This window comes from Trachurus trachurus, assembly GCF_905171665.1.
Source record: "Trachurus trachurus genome assembly, chromosome: 1".
Lineage (NCBI taxonomy): Eukaryota > Metazoa > Chordata > Actinopteri > Carangiformes > Carangidae > Trachurus > Trachurus trachurus.
Window position 1 is genome coordinate 21,664,649 of NC_139891.1, and position 18,991 is coordinate 21,683,639.

General features: G+C 40.3%; 1 protein-coding gene across 1 annotated transcript in view; it reads left to right on the plus strand.

Annotated features, from left to right (window-relative positions):
* The first annotated feature begins 16,865 nt into the window (after nucleotides 1-16,865).
* tet2 (tet methylcytosine dioxygenase 2) overlaps nucleotides 16,866-18,991 on the plus strand; it is a 29,009-nt gene continuing 26,883 nt past the window's right edge. Inside the window, exon 1 of the mRNA XM_083982216.1 lies at nucleotides 16,866-17,242. The gene's annotated coding sequence lies outside the window, so the exon portion shown is untranslated. The remainder of the gene's footprint in view (nucleotides 17,243-18,991) is intronic.

Below are 18,991 nucleotides of genomic sequence, written 5' to 3' on the forward strand. Positions count from 1 at the left end.
GAGCAAACAGCTTCGACAAACACAAACATCTTGGAAGCACCCAGTTAAGTCCATAAGTCATATTCACGATGTGACTCAGTTTTAAGCGGTTCACACCACATTGTGCTTGCACTCAGACTTGTCAGATTTTCTGAAGAAAGAGTTTACATCTGGACATGACACCATTGAATCTCTGGTGCCCTGCTAAGAGCAGCTGCTGCAGCAATTTTTTTTATTTTTACAGCAGCAGCTGGTGATGGAGCTGATGAAATTTAGTTGGTGATTTTGCTCATATTGCTCCATATCAGAATTAATGACATAAATACACTTAACATGCATTCTGTTTTGTGTGTAATTTTTGGTGAAAAACTTGGTGAAGGACAGATTCTCTTTCCCTTATTCAGGCAGTATCCAATCCCAGGTGTAAGTGGGAAAATTTCCTCTAAATACTTAGCCTTGTTGAGTTTTATTGTCTGCTTTATATTAAGAAGACAGATAACATATTTTAGTTGTTAGCTACATAATATAAATGGAGTGCAAGTGCATGATATTTTTTATTCTACATGGCAGTAATGAATGGCATCAACTGAGGGCATCATTTTACATGTTAAAAATTAGGTTTTTATCCTTGTGTATTGCAAGATAGCCTACAGTAGCTATATTTCCACCTTTGAACTGCAGTGACAATATAAAAAACAGATACAGACAGTCAGGGTGTCATGTTTCTATAAGGAACCAACTTGGTAGCGACTAAAATAAACCTGAAATTCTGACATTTCGCATTAGCACATGCTAACTATGCTAACCACTTTGATATGTCTGCTAGTTGGTGATTTGTTCCCCCCACAAGGCTTTATCACAAGCTACCCAAACCTTTTCAAAACTGAGTGAGAGTTTGCATTAGTACTGTACAATATGTAGCAACATTTAAATCGAATTATATTTCCTATAAAATATGTTACTACAGTTTCATTAATGTCTAGGATACAGTGGATCACTTAGTGGGGAGAGGTTTACAAACAACATGTTTATAATTTGGATGTAGAGATGGAGAAGTATGCAGGCAGGAGACATATAACACACACACAAACATACACACACATACTGACAGTGTCAAACCAATTATCACAGTCATGATTTCATCAATAATAGGTGATTTTTTTTTTCCACAGAACTGTCAACCAAAGGTAGCCTCTATTTATCTGCATGTTGACTCAACCTCTGAGCCACAACCTTGGCTTGGACAAAGTCCACAATGGCAGATGCTGAATCTGTCTCCTGCACAATAGCAGTGCAAAAAAAATCAATGTAACAGAGCAAAACAGTCTTTAACAACTATGACAGTGAATGAGCTCTGAGTTGCCCCAAGTATGGAGAAGTGTGGAGAAGGCAGTTTCCTTGATTGTGCTACCTAAAAAAAAGACTGTGTGTATAAACAGCTGTCTATCTATGAGCTTTATTGTGACAGAAAGTACTTGTTAAATGTTTCCTGCCAGGTAACATAGTACTCTATGTTCTGAGTGATGCAATGTGCAGTATTAAGGACAGATCTCTCCAAACTTATTCAACTAATCTGAAGTATGAAGTTGATCCATTTTCAGTCACAAACTTAACTAAGTTCTTGACATTTTTATAGATCCTGCCCTGTACTGTTTAATGCATTCATAATATTATACAAGCATGTTAACATCTGATTAACGGGTCTCAGTTAGTGTCAGCCTCCTTAGCATATGGCAGTATTATTTTTTAGTGGTCCCCAAAGAATGTCTGCTAGTCTGCTACGTTTGTACTCAGTATATACTGTACTTTTCTTATCTTTTGTTTTGAGGTTACTGACTCTGTGGCTCACAATCAATACAAACAGCTCCAGAATCCGGTAAACAATATACTGTACAGCTACGGTCAAGACAACTGTTATTTACACTGCACTTCAGCTCTTCAATTTTGTGTTGCAAAGAAAAATAGATTTTTTTTTTTTTGACTGACCGCAACACGAGGGTCAGCTCCGTAAAAGAATATGTCACTGACTGACTGAGTGATAAAGTTACACCTTTGGTCAGCCATGGTACTGTGTAATGAGGCTGCTTCATTAGTTTACTGGCCAAAACGTTGCCAACTTTAGAGCCTTACAGACTCCTTAGAGCCCTTTAGTGTCTTATTATTCCTCCAAAAACAGCACCTTCAACTTTTTCGACAAACATGTAAATGAGAACCGGTTTATTAGTAGTTCAGCTGTTTTAAAATGTAATCATATGTGAGCACAGAGAGCAGGAGAGAAGCAAACAGAAGGCAGAAACTGGCTTACACTCAGCAGAATGTAAATAGCCAATGGCAAGGCCCAACCACATAGGCCTACAGTACTAGGCTTGGACGTAGTCTTGTTTAAAATGTTGCTAGAACTGTGCAAACTATTTTTTGGGGCCACATGGGGGCAGAAAATTGAGGAAGAAAACTGTGAACGTAACATATCATCACCCCTTTAGGTGATATTGTTAACTTGTTAGCAAACACTTATTTACTTATTATTATACACATTTAGCAGCTACACATCAACATTATCATTCATTTAGATCTTTTTCACTACCTGCAGAAATTGATGCTATCTGAAGCAGTGAGTTCAAAGTTTCTCGCTGAAAATCGCTGTAAAGCTGCATAAGCCAATGAGAGCTTCAGATTCTGTGACAATTATCTTGACATAATCTTCACATCACCCTTTGATATATTCCCTTAAAAACGTGATTTACAGCCATGTCAAAGTTATTTTTCTTGTCACGATTTCTTTTTCAAAGGACTTAAGTTGGTGGTGTTGCTGTTCGGGATCTTCCTATTGGTATAATTGCAAAAGCACTTCAGAAAGGTAGCTTGCAAAAAATGTCCAAAATATACACAAGACAATGCCAAAAACATGTCTCTTTATGTCCTTTATATTGCCACTTGTCCACACTTAAACCTGGCTGGAAAATATGCAGGTTGACCAACTGTGTGAGGCAGACCATGGTAAATGAGACATTAAGATATTCGTGGTCAAGCTGAGAGTTGAAATCCAGGTCAGACTCTGCTCTGCTTGGTTTAAAAGTTCAATGCTGAGCACGGGCTTGGTGTCACCAGCCATTCGAAATGTCATCACCTGTTTCTGAAAGCATTATAATGTGACAGTGTATTGGACATTTCCAAGAATTGTGTTTGTAGTGAAAAGGCTCCTTTGCTAAGCGGATGGACCTGAAATACCCTGCTGAAATATTCCCTCTCATGTCACTTATGTGAAAGGTGTATTCATGTGTTTCCAAGAGCCCTAGTGGATGAAAAAAAAGAAGAAGAAAAAAACACAGAGACCGGGCGCACTTTTACATCCAGTGTCAGTCATTCTGTGAGCAGGAAAGCATATAGGGAAGCATCCATAAAACAAACATGGTAGCAGCAGTGGAAGGGCAGAAGTGGCAGGATGGGAAGTGCTGCCAGACACATTACAAGGAGCTCTAATGAGGGAGCCCACACTCTCACCCCCTCCCTCCTCACCACCATCACCACAGAGGAACGCGAGGCGGGAATTAATTGTGAGGGCGATGATGGCGAGCGAGCTGAGGAGCAGGTCATTACTGCACGCCTCCTCCTGGAGCGCCGCGGGCAGAGCGTGGAATGCCACGCTACTTGCACAATTCCCATGATCCCACAGGAGGGAGGAACAGATAGCAGTAGGGGGAATGAAGGGGACAGCGAAAGAGAGAGAGAGAGAGAGAGAGAGAGAGAGAGAGAGAGAGAGAGAGAGAGAGAGAGAGAGAGAGAGGAAAATGTAGTAGATGAGGAAGGCGGTTTTCTTTGTTACAAACATAAAATATAAAAATAAAAATGAACTGAAAAAAAATAAAATGCCTTGATTAATAATTTCTATCTGCCATTACACTGTCTTCTTGTCTTCCAAGACAAGTAAAAATGTAATTTATTTTTTCACATTTTGAATTTTTTTTTTTTAATATTCAAAATCAGTCAGTGCAAGATTGGTCATTACTTGATTTAATTTGTAATATGACACTGAAATATGGACACCTAAGAAAAAAAAAAAAAAAAACTGTCTGAAAATTGTTCAATACTCAGGTGCAAAGAGGGGTCCCACACCTCCTAGTTAAAAAAAATGGCGTCATGTTGGGGTAATGATCAGATTTTGGCTGGTTCACTCTTCTAATCTGCAAACAGTGTAATAACTGACTCTTTGTCATTTCTCTTTGTGGGGGTTTGGAGCCCTTATGAAACCTATGGTATCAGATTGAATGCATTGGACACATTGCCCTCTAGTGGATATTTAATGTATGTGGGTAATGTATATCACAGCCATAGACAGTGTAAGATTTCTACTTCTGTTGTCTTCCAGCAGTTAAATTTAACAGCGGGAGTTAGGTTAATATGAAATGATTTACAGTGTCCTCTGTGGTTAGCAAGAGGAAGTTGAATGAATATTACACAAAAACAGTATCTTTAAAAAAGACATACGTAATCATTAGTCCCATGTGAATGTGAGTTTACAGCAGCTGTGACAAATAAATATATTCATGAACTGCAACAATAAGGTGAATCTTGCTAAAAGCCATAATTTATTATGGATTTCTCAGATTAAATCCACACTGATCACAAAAGAGAAGACATAAACAAAATGCAATGAGCCAGCCAACAAGGGATTTTTAACCTCTGAGAGAAATTACTGACAATTTGTACCCTGCAATGCAGAGTGAAGGAAACGTCCCCAATGTTTTGCACATTCACTGGAATACATCCAGGCTGTGCAACTGGTGTTATTAATTGCTACAAAATTAAATTTCCACCTTAGATATGGAAAATTCATTATGACTCAGTAATTAAATACAAAACCAGAAATACAAGCAAACACTAACTGGCTCTCCCCTGCATACACAACCCCCCCTCCTCCTCTCCCCCTTCCCCCATAGCGGGGGAGCTTTTTGCGTTATCTTAACTTATAACGAGAGAGCAGAGACACACCTCTTTGATGATATATTTAACGACCCCATTCAGTGCTTTTCCTTTTTCACCACTTTCATGACTAGAAACCCTAATGAGACCACTGCCGTTGCCGTGGGGATGGCCAAGCCCATTGCATTAGCACATGAAATCATTTAGGCCATGTCTCCCGGAATAAAAATATCATTATGGTGAAGCTTTCTGTAAAAGTGAGCAGAAACCCCACCGTTACCAAGTGTTTTTTTTTTTTTTTTTGTCAAGACGATGTATTGAGGCAGGAAAGTGCACAATGTGACTGGACTATACTCAGCTGCCCCCTACTTTCTGTACTACTGCATATACATTAGAAACACATTCACAGTTTAGGACCAGATTTGTGAAGCAGAACTTAAACACCTCAAAGATCTCACAGCGTCATTCATGTTAAGTTCGATGACAAAATGACGTCAATGGCGTCAATGACGGCGCCCTAGATCCAGCGCAATAATAATAGTACAGGGACAGGCAGGTTTCATGGTCTCTTGGAAGACCAAGGGTTTTGTTTGTTAACACTAACTTTTAAATGAAGACAGCTCCATATGTTATCGATCATTATATGATGAGTCAGTTTAAGGACTAGAATGTCTAACATTTCTTCTTCTGAGCTCTCCTGTAGTTGGATGGCTGTAAATAGCTTGACTTGAGCTTATAAACTTTGATGTATAGCTTGAGGCCGATGATGAAGCTCTTTGTTTATTGTCTGATGGTTAATATATCCAGGTGAGTTGGGCAAACTCTTTACTTAAAAGTTCTAATAAAATAATGTGACAATACTCTATTAGAAGCACATTCAAACAAAAATACAGTCTACATACAGTTAATTCGTTTAGTCCAGTGGCTCCCAACATGTTAATAAAAGAAAAAGAAAAAACAAACGGTCAACTTTATGTTTACTTTTTAACTTTTCCCTAATCGTTGTTTTTGTTTGTAATTTGTATTGGATAATTTGACTCTACCTGATGTTTAAACAAGACTATCTGAAATGGGAAATCATTCTTTGCCCCCAAGAACTGCTAAAAACCCATAGTAATCATATCTCAACTCAAAGTAATCTAAAAGGTGACCATAGGCCTCAGCCAATTATCTGAGCCATCTTAAAAAACAAGTATTGAGCCAGAATGATGCTTGGCTTAATTTTGATTTTCCTCTTGATATCATGAAGGGAAATCCCCTTTAACCAGAGAACTTTCATAATTAATTCAACTTCATCCGTTTGGTCCTATGTTCTGATTCCTGATTATAAGTTTTATCCAGTCTATCATATGCCACAACCTTGTCCAGAATCGATTGATTGTGTTTGCCCCTCAAATCCTCAGTTTGCTTGACCTCCATGTAAGGGAGGTCCAGCTCGCCCAGAGAGCGCTTTTATCGCCATCACATCAGAGAAGAACAAAGCATCGCGCCTCAACAAACAGTCAGGACTCGATTATCTATGAGTCATCTTGAAGCGTGTGCAGCAGGATTGTGACTGAAGGGGAAAGGTTAGAGCACATCACACTGATTCAAACATCCCCCCTGCTCACTGCATCCTGCCAGATTCGTCCAGAAACACCCACACGCTACTAACAAATTTGACTTTTTGTGAAAATTTACTGAAATGTTGGAGTGTCAAATAAGTGTGGAATGGGGTTGAGGACGAGATGATAAATCCAAGGTGAAATGGGTAGCATTGAGGGGTGAAAGCCAGAGGCAGTCATGTGATGAGGGAGTCCAGGGAATGAGACTCAAGATGGGGCAAAATCTCAGAGGTATTGCCCTCCTGTGGAGTACATGATGAGAGAACAGGAGGCCATAAAAGTGTTTGGCTTTTTGAGTGAGAAAAATGTAGAGACAAGGGTTCGACAAACATTCACGGATTACAGGATAGAAGACCGGAGCTATAATATCTATATTATTTGGATCCTCAACACAAATATTTAAGTTTCAGAATCTTAAAGTCTTTGGGATCCCGACTGAGGCTCCAGCTCCATTCTCCTCAACTTCAAATATATCTAGCAGTAGGATATCGCTGTATAAAACCGAGTACTTCATTTTAAAATGCACGTGCTCATGTTCATTAAAGTTTCACAGTTTTCCAAATCTACAATACCCACGTGTAGATTTTTATACTGAAACAGATTTTGAGAAATGTATCCTGCAGGAATCAAGTTAGGAAGAAATCTTCAATTGACCAGTTTGAACAGGTCTGTGTACATGGGTTTATAACTACTGTTTCAAGACAGACCTGAAAACATATGTACTCTAACAAATCTATAAAAAGACAAAACCTTTTTCCAGTGCCTTTTTTCAGTATTATCTTACATTCTGTGCTGCAGGTTTTCACATCCTTTCCACTATTCATCCCTTTCTTTGCTAAACCACAGCCCTGAAAGCAAACATTACTGATACACCAGAAATATCTGCAGAAGCACAAGACATGATAATTTATGTAAGTGCTTGTTTGTATGTTTGTGAGTGGAGGAGGAGGGAGGGGAGGGGGGGTTGTATCAGGGAGCGCTCATGTTTGTACGTAAATCATGTCTAACCATATGCTGGCTTCCTCCACGGTGCACACGCAGGTGAAATTGATCGTCAACCATCTCCTGCTCGCAACGGCACGGGTAGAGGGAGAGCAAGGTCACAGCCAAGGACTTGTCACAATCAGTGATTGGCTGCAAAGGGAGAGGGGGGAGAGAGCGAGAGGGGGGTTTATGTGTCACGCCACAGCTGTTACGTTACATACTCTGAGTCACAAGCACATCTTTGCTGCTGCAAACATCACTTTAATTACCTTAACGCCACAGTCTCTCTCCCCGTCTGGATGAGTTCTGCTCTGAATGCCTTAATCTGAGCCTAACCTCCACCATCGTCAGATACAGTTCTGTTTTTGGAGTAAAATCACAGCTTTGCTTTTCTTATCTGCTTTTATTTCCTGTCAGGTTTAAGTGTTTTATGGTTCAGCTGTTCAGAGAAAGGGAGGTTTGTCAGGTGATAGACAACATGGCTGTGGGTGGTTGTTGCGCCGGGTGCTCGTCATGCTGAACGAAGCCCGGAGCAGGTGAAGGGATGATTTCATGTCTGTGCTATCTAGAAGGACCGTCTCAGCTGACAATGCATAGATAAGCAAGGAGGAGGCAGCTGCTGCTGCTGCTGCTGCTGCTGCTGGGCAGCTGTGTGACTCTTTCTGAGCCACAAGCTACAGGCAGCTCAACAGGCTGTGCATAATTCCAGCCTGACAAACAAGTTCAGCAACAATGTTGAGCAAGTGAGTTGTGTACTGTATGATATCTATAGAAACCATACAGTATATTGTCCCTGAGCTAGGTGCAAAAGTTTAATGTTGACTCATTTCAGAAGGAATTGGAATATGAGAATAACAACAATACAGACGAGGGACACAGACTATATTAATTATACTAACAGATGGGTGAGGAATTCAAGGAAAAACAACATTAACAGAAGTTTTGGGCCAACAATACATGCCTCACTTGTCCTTGGCATTGACTCTAAGTCTGTACTGTAGGGATGCACAGCATTGTTTGAAAGATATTCCCTAATTTGGCGTGTTTATTATGGTACTCAAGGACAATGTCCAAAAACTCCCCCTTGTTTTTAACCATTTCCATATTGCTATACATACAGACATACAGAACAACCACAGAGCCTCTACAGCACTAATTATGAAAGAATATAGTCATATTTTACATCAAATTAAACAGCAGAAGCTGGTCTACAGCGTGTAAAAACCATGACCCAAACACAGCCCAAACACTAAAATAAACAACTAAACATCAAACTTCATGAAGCACCTCTGTTTGGACCCAGTCGCCACATTTCTGGCTCGTATACTACTGTACATTATGCAAAACATACCGCTCATATGAAAGAGCCCGCCGCTAAAGATCGGAATGATACATAGCACCCGCGGCTACACGGAAGCACGGCAGAGAGAGAAGCCAAAAACGAGCAAAGTCGAGCAAACACAGACACTGCTTGGCCAAAACATGGATGTAAATTTCCTCTTACCTTTGCTGTTTTGCCATGAAAAGTTAGTTTTATGGGTAAATCCCCAATATTTCCAGTTTGAACTTTGACCGGTGTTACATCTAAATCGGTCCGGATGGGCCACACACAACAGCCTGCGCGTCACACATTTCAGGATTCTGCTGATTCTGATTGACTGCCAGTACTGCCAATCACATTAACATGGGTATAGCCTCATTCTATTGGCTCTAACGGTTCGAATGAGCTCTCAATCACTCGAATCAACCAATCTGCTGCAGAGATAGAGCCAGGTGTAACTGCACCCAAATAAGCTGCTCTCAGTGCAGATTTACGCAGAGGGACACAGAGGGCCTAGAAAGTAGTTGTTATTTAATCCCGGTTGATTCTTTTTCAGTTAGTTTATGCAAATTGTGTGAAAATAAATTGAGAATCAGAATCAACCACTGCAGAGATAATGTCCATACATTGTACAATCATTTGATAGAGGTTTTGAGCTTTATTAGCATCATTCTGAAGGACACTCATCTAAAATATGATTTTTTTGGGGGGCAAATATATAATTTTTTAAAATTCTTTCTGTGTGCCATCTTCATTTACTCCTCACCAGTAACACATATACTGAAATTTACACGTCTCACCAGTTTCTATCCCCCCCCCTTTACTATGACACCAAAAGTATTCAAATAGACCTTGTGGTTGCAGAGATATACTCATTTTATTATGGATATGCAATTTCGAGAAAAGGCCTCGAAAATAGGCTTGGTTTGTGCCTCCCATACAGCGATGTATGATTCACACCATTTACAAAGTCATTAAACCATTCAAATAGACTTCTTATTCTACCGCAACATCTGCATTTGTTATGTTTCTCTATTTAATTATTCAAGTGTACTCGGTACATTATGACTTACAGTGTTGACACATCAAGGGCCACTGCTGTTTGTTTAATAAAAACAGCTTGATCTGTGTTATTTTTAAGTGGTAGAATATCATGAAACCTTTGTAGGTACATAGTCTTGCTTTTGCTATTGCTATGTAGCCAATGTGTGTAACAATTGCTTAGTTACCGCTCTTTCCAAGAGCCCCACTGCCATTGTTACGTTTATAGGAAAAGGGGTTATAACACATCCTCTGTGACTCTGTATCATAAAGTGGTGAGATAAACCAAAATCGGTTGAACAGCTGGCTTGTTAGGAATGCTAACTTCAAGAGAATAACAGTCATTGCCATTACTGTCCACTGTTGGAGACAGCTCCTGGTGAATAAAGGAATGCAGTTTAATAATAAACTCACAACACTCTGTCTTCTAAGCAAACACTAATGTAACATTATGTAGCAGTTGCAAAACTTACAAATTGTTCCTTTAACATACCAATACATATCATCATAATCTTAAACCCAATGTTGGAGTGAACATACATTTTATTCAAGAAATGTGGTATTTTCACTTCCACATTTTAGTTAGTTCCACTGCTTTTCAGAATCTGACTTTACATGTGCATACTATAGCTTAGCTTACATAGTGTGTATAGGTACCCTAATGCCACAGTCTCTCTACTCGTTTGGAAGAATGCCTTAATCCGTTTTCAGTGTAAAATCATAGCTTTACCGCTCACATTTCTTTTTACCTCCTGTCTGGTTTAAGTGTTTTACGGTTCAGCAGTTCAGATGAAGGGAGATTTGTCTGGCGATAGACAGCATATGATTTGTGTGTGTGTGTGTGTGTGTGTGTGTGTGTGTGTGTGTGTGTGTGTGTGTGTGTGTGTGTGTGTGTGTGTGTGTGTGTGTGTGTGGTTTGCATGTGCTTGGTTCCCCCTTAAGTCTAGGATCGCCACTGAACACAGTCTCTAATAAATTTTCCATGTAGGCCTTATTTGATTCCTAGAAAACTGCTATCTTACTTGACAGAGACTGCAGGCAGGAGGGATGGGGAACAGTGTCCTACAGCAGTGTTTGCTGCAGGGACAGTTGTCAGGCAGGTGGGGGCAAAACCAGAAGCCACCTGTAGGAGGGTGGTGAATCAGGATATTGTTCAGACTGTGGGGACCATTCAAAACTGTTGTGGCACACTGTGGCATTAGCAGTCACAAATGTCAAGTGCCAGCTGTCTACATATAGAGTGGCTGCATCTCATTTTCCTTCCTTTAACACTAGAACCGCCAAGAGGTCATTTTGACCTCCATTCATTCTAATGCAAAAATGGTAAATGGACTGCATTTATATAGCCATATACATTATATAGCCAGCCAGACACACAGTTCAAAACACTTTATAGTAATCCTTCACATTCATATACACACACATACTTTACAAAAATAACAATAGTCGTTGCTAGGCAACCAATATAGACGACTCTTTATTTTTCTATTTTTCGTACGAGTGTAAATAAAAATTTTCAAAATTGTTCCAAATTTCTGAATTCATGTCCATTTCTCATGAGAGTAAGGGACTGTCATTGTTATGTCCAATGTTTATGAGTAGGCTAATGTTCATTTGTTATCTGTTTGACACCTGTTTTTAACTGTTTTAACTGTTTTCCAACTTTCTAATATCTGAACTCGTGTTGTGTTGTGGGATGAGGTCAAAATGACTAACTAGCCTAACTAACTGTCTAACTAACTAACTGACAAACTGAGTGACTAAATGGACATTATTTAGCCCAGATTGCAATGATTGGAAAATCAATTTTATACATTTTTATATACACACACTGTTCGAAAAATAGAAAAATAAAGAGTCGTCTATATTGGTTGCCTAGCAACAACTATTGTTATTTTTTGTAAAGTATGTGTGTGTATATGAATGTGAAGCATTAGGCTACTATAAAGTGTTTTGAACTGTGTGTCTGGCTGGCTATATAATGTATATGGCTATATAAATGCAGTCCATTTACCATTTTTGCATTAGAATGAATGGAGGTCAAAATGACCTATTGGCGGTTCTAGGTAAAATCACTCTTTTTTTCGTTCTCTTTTATACTAGAATCATGAAAACGCATAAGATGATATAGAACACACAGGAAGAGTCATCGACTGGGAGACATAGGGTTTTTACACAAACAGAGTTTGGGTTAGGGTTTTAAGAAGTGAGAGAGGTCAAAATGACCTCACGGCGGTTCTAGTGTGCACTATTGTAACTCTGCAACACTCTACGTCTGTTTTCCATCACTTTCAATGGCATATAATTTGATAGACATAATGCAAAATTGAAAATACCCATCTTTCTGAAATAAGACAAGGTGCAGAAAGCACGAGTATTTAGATAGATGGAGATAAAAGCATATTTAAGATTTTGAAAACTGAGGTTTTACAATTTGTAATAAAATTTGAATATAACTAACTGAAACATGTTCAAAGTGAGATCATCATTCACTTTAAAAGGAGGATAAGGTGCATTGTAGGTCATCATGCTTCACCAGCAGGGGTCATCATCTGCTCCATGCCGAACAGAGCAGAGCAGTGTACTTAACAGACAGTGGGGCTTCAGTATTTTAAGAGCACACAATCTGTCAACTAGACACTAATCCTACATGGCCAGACTAGGACCTGTCCATTTGCCCAAATGTCTCTCACCGATTTATCGCAGGCACAGATCCTCTCTGCTGAACTTGCTTATTTATTAACAGAGTGACAGATTATTCATATATGCAGCATTCTCATGCTTTGCAAAGAGATAGCTTGAGTTTTGTTATTCAAAAAGCTTTAATTGGGGGCCAGGTTATGACTCCCCTTGGGAATCGAGGCTTGAAGAAGTGGGTGAGAAGCTTACATCACACAGCTGCTGGACAAAAAAAAGGGTTTCCCTGCTCTTAATAGAGGGCCGTGGCTGGAGAGGTTTCAGCTGGGGAGGAGGAGGGGGTGTTACGTGAGGGGAGGATGGAAGCACCTGCAGCCTCAATGCGGGAACCAGCTCTTAAACCTCTTACAAGCGGTTGGTCGCCACGGGAACAGCGGCAGGCCATGATTGGCCCTGTCCAACCCTGCTGTGCCCAGGGAGGAACTCTGTCAATCGTTAGACACACACACACACACACACACACACACACACACACACACACACACACACACACACACACACACACACACACACACACACACACACACACACACACACACACACACACACACACACACACACACACACACACACACACACACACACACACACACGGCAGGACACAGAGGCATGCTGAAGTGGGACAAAAGTTTCACAAGAACAAATATGTACAAAACTGCACAAAAATATTTATCTGGTGGCTTTGGGAACTCAGTAATGTAAATAACTCTTTTCCGGTCACTCTCCCTTGTTTTCTGTAAAACCCCCGTCCCCACCACCCTATCCCAGACCCCCTGCTGCAGCTTAAACAATTAGGCTATGTGAGACCCCCACTAACGACTCTCCCTTGTCCTTTAAGATAACTGGAGGAGGAGGGGCAGCAGTGGGTGACATCTTGTTAGGACAGAGTCCTGTGGTCAGTCACTTGTGTATTGGGTTGAAGCAGAGGATGCCTAGTTATTACCCTAAGTAAAGTGTGTGTGTGTTTAGATTGCCCCAGGTGAGATGCGAGCTAATACCACTGGCTCATATGAGAAGTGCTGCTTTTCTCAGCTTCACCATGTGTCACCAAGTAGCTCTGTCACGCCTCAGATGTCACCCTGTTTCTCACACTTTCCACACTAATGTAAAGAAAGCTGTAAATCAATACTCTCATCACTAATCAGCCTGTTTAGGACCAAATGATTCACACCAAACATTAAAAACAAAACCTTTCTTGGCAGTAAAGCTCAAATCTTGTCCTATGTTATTTCCAAATTTGCCATTCACACTGGAATGACAAAATGGTTTAGAAAAAGCTCAATAAGATCATATGCCAATCATGTGTTACTCATACATAAATAATAAGAGTTACTAATAATGTGTGGAAGTGGTCTATCAAGAAATATGTTTCCCTTCACATTTTGTAACTAAAATGTGTTCGTTGTGCTCAATGACTGTACCTTTCAATTTCAACAATTATATTTTAACAGTAGAGTTCAGGGCTTGTTCACCTCTAACATGATAGGAAACTGAGGAATTCATCATTTGTGAGTCAGCTTTATGATAAATCATTCAGACTTTTGTCAGTTGAAGATGTTTTTTCTTTCTTTACGTGGAAATTGAAACACTACAAAGTCATTTCACTCTGTGGTTTTCACCACCCAGTTTAATAAAGCCTCCTCAGGATGTGAGACTATAAACCACCACATGACTGCAAGTGGCAGACCAGAGGTCCAGATAAGGACAGCCAGTGGGGTCCTCTCTCTCTTTGTTTTGTTTGGCATAAATCAACAAGAGCACTGCTCCCGGTAGAAAAACAGTTGAAATCCCTCACTAATGCTCATCGTCATCTTCAGGTGTGAAATCAGTCAAGTGACAAGTGTGCCTAAATTTTGATGACCCTGGGTCAGCGTGAGGCAACAGCTCTGTGTTTACAGATGAGGTGACGGCACACGCCTCCATTCCTTTGAAATGTGGCAAGGCGAGAGGAATGACAAGATAATCTCTGATTTACGAGTTACAGTAGCTTTCAGGGAGGAAGCTGCCCAACAAGGAGGTCTCCTGCCTGACCACTGACAATATGCATAGCAAAAACAAGAAAACAAAGTCAATGTAGCCATTTTAAGTTGCACGCAAGGCGAGCACTGATGAATGCACTGACTGCTATACTATCCTAATGCTGTGGCTAAGAGAACAAAGCTCTGCAAATTGTCAGAGTAGCAAAGAAATAAATTAACCCAGAAAATAAAAATATAAAAGCTCATTTTGAGCTTCAGTGTAATTGACTCAAAACGGAGACACTGAATTTGAAAAACCTAAATGTACATTTTAAATGTTATTTAACCGGACAAACTTTCTCAGTGTGCTGTCTTGTTTACAGTAGAGGTCGGGGGGAGCACAGAGGTGGAAGGAAGCTGACCAGTCGAAAGCCCTGCAGCACTGATCGCTCGGGCGCTTCATTGGTGCAGTGGTAGATTTACTGCCTTGCTCTGGGGCACTTTGACGGCCATTGATGAGGGGTGAGTGAGAGAGTGGAGAAGGGTGTAAAGGGGACTTTTCATTTATTAGCTTCCAAGATATTCAATACTCATCTAAGGATTTGAATTTGTTTTTCTTTCACTATTAGCTGGACTATCTTCAAAGGATTAACAACAAAAACCTCCTGGAAACTCAACAAACATCTAGCACAACTAGGAGACCACATTCAGATGTCACTGTTTTTAACACTGTGTCTGATCAAAATAACACCAATAGTTTGTTTGGTGCAACAGCATATAACAGGGTCAGATAACAGGGTCCTCTAGTATATCTCTAGACATCTATAGACTCAAAGGGGGATCAATGAGGGCTGTAACCCAACTCAACACTGGTCCTGTTGAAATCACCAAGTGTTCTTCATAGTCTGGACATTTCTGTGAAAGTTTGCTAAAGGCTGGCCAGTAAACTCTTCCCACACAGGCAGTAAGAACCACACATTTTGACTTAATTGCTACTTACATTTGACAGACATTTGCGCTAAATCCAGTTAACATTCATCTGTGACAACTGAGCAATGTAAAGGAAGAAGTCAGACTTGATGTAAAATGGCCTATTTTGTCTTTCTAGAGTATGTGTTGCAGTCAGAGTGACTCCTCCTTCCTCTCTCTCTCTCTGCCTCCTCCCATCCCCCATTCTGTGTAAAAACAAATCTCCTTTTCTGCTCTGAGGCTGAAACTATTGAGTCAACAAATGTCACTGCAGCAAGGCAAAGGCTGCTGGGAAAGAGGTGGGGTCTCCCTTTAAGCCCAAACTACAGCTAAAGGCAGATTATTTTCACCAATGTGTTAGCAAAGTGAAGGAGGAGTTACATAGTTAAGTGAATGGAGGTGGCATTGATTAATGAGCATGCTGGTTAAAGCTGGATCCATATGTGAAGAAATGACTGTAGTTTTTTTTTTTTTTTTTTTTTTTACATATAAATAGAGGCATGTTACTGAAGTAGTGTTGCTGGCATAGTGAACTGTTTGTGAGATTCTGTTTGACCTTTTAAAATCAAAGGCGCAACAACAAACACATTCTTGCACACTGAACTCTACAAACTGAACCTCAGTCTTACAACTCTGCATTGTGACCTAACACAGAAACCCACAACAAAAACCACAGCTGAGGTTTTAGCACTTGCCCCATTAAAACACTTAAAAGTCATGTTGTTCCAACAGCCTTCTCAAGGCTGAATTTGTCTTTTAATCCACCCTCTACCCCCTTTTCTCTCACACTGCTCTCTCTATCTCTTTCAAGCCCACGTGGCCAGTGTCAACAGGAGGTGGGTCTTGGCAGACACATGAAGCAAAGTATGCTGTCTGTCTGTATGCAGGCTGGAGAGTTGTCTTACACCCCACTCTAAAAATGAGTCAGTCAGCCAGCCAGGCAAGACAAGGCAAGGCAAGGCAAAACAAGTTGTGCCAAAATAAGACACAGCCGTTGGAGTTGAACACATTGCTCAACTGGTTGACTCCAAACTGTGGCCAGATCTGATTGTTACTGTAATGCTCTCAAAAATGAGTGCTAACACACCAAAGGGAAACTTCTGTAACCTATGACAGAGGAAGAAAGAAAATGAAAGAAGGAAGTTAAGATAGACAGAGTGAAAAGGGAGGGAAAACCCCTGAGTTGGCTTCCTGTCTGAGAAAAGGAAGGGGGTGGAGGTACTTTCTGCTCTGACACAGTCAAACAGTAGACCAGTGCAATATTCAGCATATAGTGCACTGTGGTGTGGAGTCCTGTCCTGCTCACTGAATCCACTCCAGTGCTTTGGGGCAGCCATCATACTGTTCACTATTGTGCGGCTGAGGGAAGAAGAAAAAAAGAGGAGGGAGCAGAGGGGGGAAAGAAAACCTGTCTCTTTGTGTGGGAAGGACTCAGCAGGAAAAGTGATTTTGTGATTATTTGAGTTTGCCAGCAAAGCAAGGCTCTTCCCCCTGACCTGCAACAACATCTTGTCCACTCTGCGTGCCTCTGCTGCCTTACACCGGAGCCACATATGAGTGTGCTTCTCAAGCCGGCAAACAGCGACACCCGGGCTTCTCCTGATGATGAGAGCCGACGTCAGAGTGGTTTCCATGAATATTGATGTGGAGGATAGTCTGTTTCATAGAAGAACAGAAGGAGGCAAGATGGCTGCCCTTTAGGATTTGTTAAAGAGGAGATCCAGACGGTTTGTTGGAATTTCTACAAAGTGGAGGGACGTAAAAAGGAGGTGAGAATTTGCTCAGCGGGTTAATACTCTTATCCTTATCCTCTTTAACCTTGGGTGTGTTTTTGGTGGGTTTTGTATCTGGCGAGGTGTAGCAAATGTCCCCCACCGTAAAAGCAAGAGCCAACATAATAAGGAGGGGATATTAGATAAAGCTACTCCAACATGGCTGACGATTTTCTTTCCTTTTTTTGCCAGCTGAAATTCAAAGACACCCTCTCTGTTTCCCAGGGTGTTCTGTGTTCACTTAACATTCTTGCCGCTATTGAATGCATCATAGAAAATGGTGCTTTTAGTTTGCTTGTTCAGGAGTTTTTCTTAAAGCATAATGTAAATGCCTGTGTAGTGCTCTGTTTCTTTATTAACGTTTCTACCTTGTTATTTGCAATAAGACACATATTACTAACGGTGGGTTTGAGTATGTAATATATGTAATCTAGTATGATTGTTTGTTTTCAACAAACACATTTTAAACATTTATGTGTAATTATTGCCTATTACAGAAAGGAGATTTGTTTCTTTAAATATGTCTACAAACATAAACTATTACCCATTTCCCTTCTTCCTTTCATATCCATAGCTGTTTAAGGGTTTGTTTGTGTTGTTTAGAAAGGGAGACTATGTGTAGCAGAGTAAAAAGTCCAACCTTGCCATGTCCAGCAGTAAGTGCATAGTGTCTGCACAGCAGTGGAGTAGCTTCTGGCTTTGTGTATCTCTGTGAATCAGCTTTCATTGCTTTCACCACTGACTGACAAGAAGGCACAAAAGCTAAATCCCAAGGAGAAGCCAAAGAGAAGAGAAGAGTGGTGGTAGAGTATAGTGAAGGCAGACAAGGTCAGAAAGCTCTGAAGGAACTGAAACTCAATCCTACCGCACCATTAACTGGGGAAACAAGAATGGTAATTCTGGAGCAGGTTTTTCTCTCTCCTTTTTTTTCTTACTTGGAGAGTGAACAAGGGATGTGTTCTTTTAGAAACAGGGCTGTTGGTAAATAGATCATTAACAGCACAAAGAGAAATGTCTATATGTGTGTATAATCATTTTTATGGGAATTAGTTTAGCATAGTAGTATAAGATCATAGTGTCTCCATACTTTGCCAAATTAAGATAAATAAACTAGTGAACAGTGAGGTAGCAGTGAAGTAATCATCTGTTTACCTAAGGGGTTTGGTGTTGTGTTAGAATGCACACCTTTAGAAAAGCAGTACATAAATACAGAATAACATGCAAAATCAGTTATTGAAGGACATTAGGCTTAATTAGGAAACAGCTCATTAGTTGTTAGTTGTTTTTTCCTGAATTAATGAAGTACTACTTCCAGATTAACATCTGAATGGGCCATTAGAATATAACTGAGCTCCCTTAGGTTTGTGTATTGGGTTTGTGTATTCTACTGACTACAGTCGTAATGTAGCTAGCATGGCCTCAGGTGGAAAAAAAAACAAAATAAAGGCCTTGCCTGGAAGGTGGAGAATAATGACTGACCTGTAATTAGGCATTGTAGTTCACCAGTGCAGCCTGCCTGCAGGAGCTATGCAGGACTCTAACTCTAACCTAGCAGTCAGCATTAACTAAGGTACCTGTCATTTGAACATCGTGTTTTTGCGTTGACAGGATAAATAAGAGGAACAAATGTTCTGCTTTTCACATTTGAATTACAAGTTTACATGCTGCATTCCTGTGGATGCCTGCAGAGCATGTAGCCTTTACACAGTTTAGCTTAACACTTAAAAAAAAAGTATCTGCTTGTAG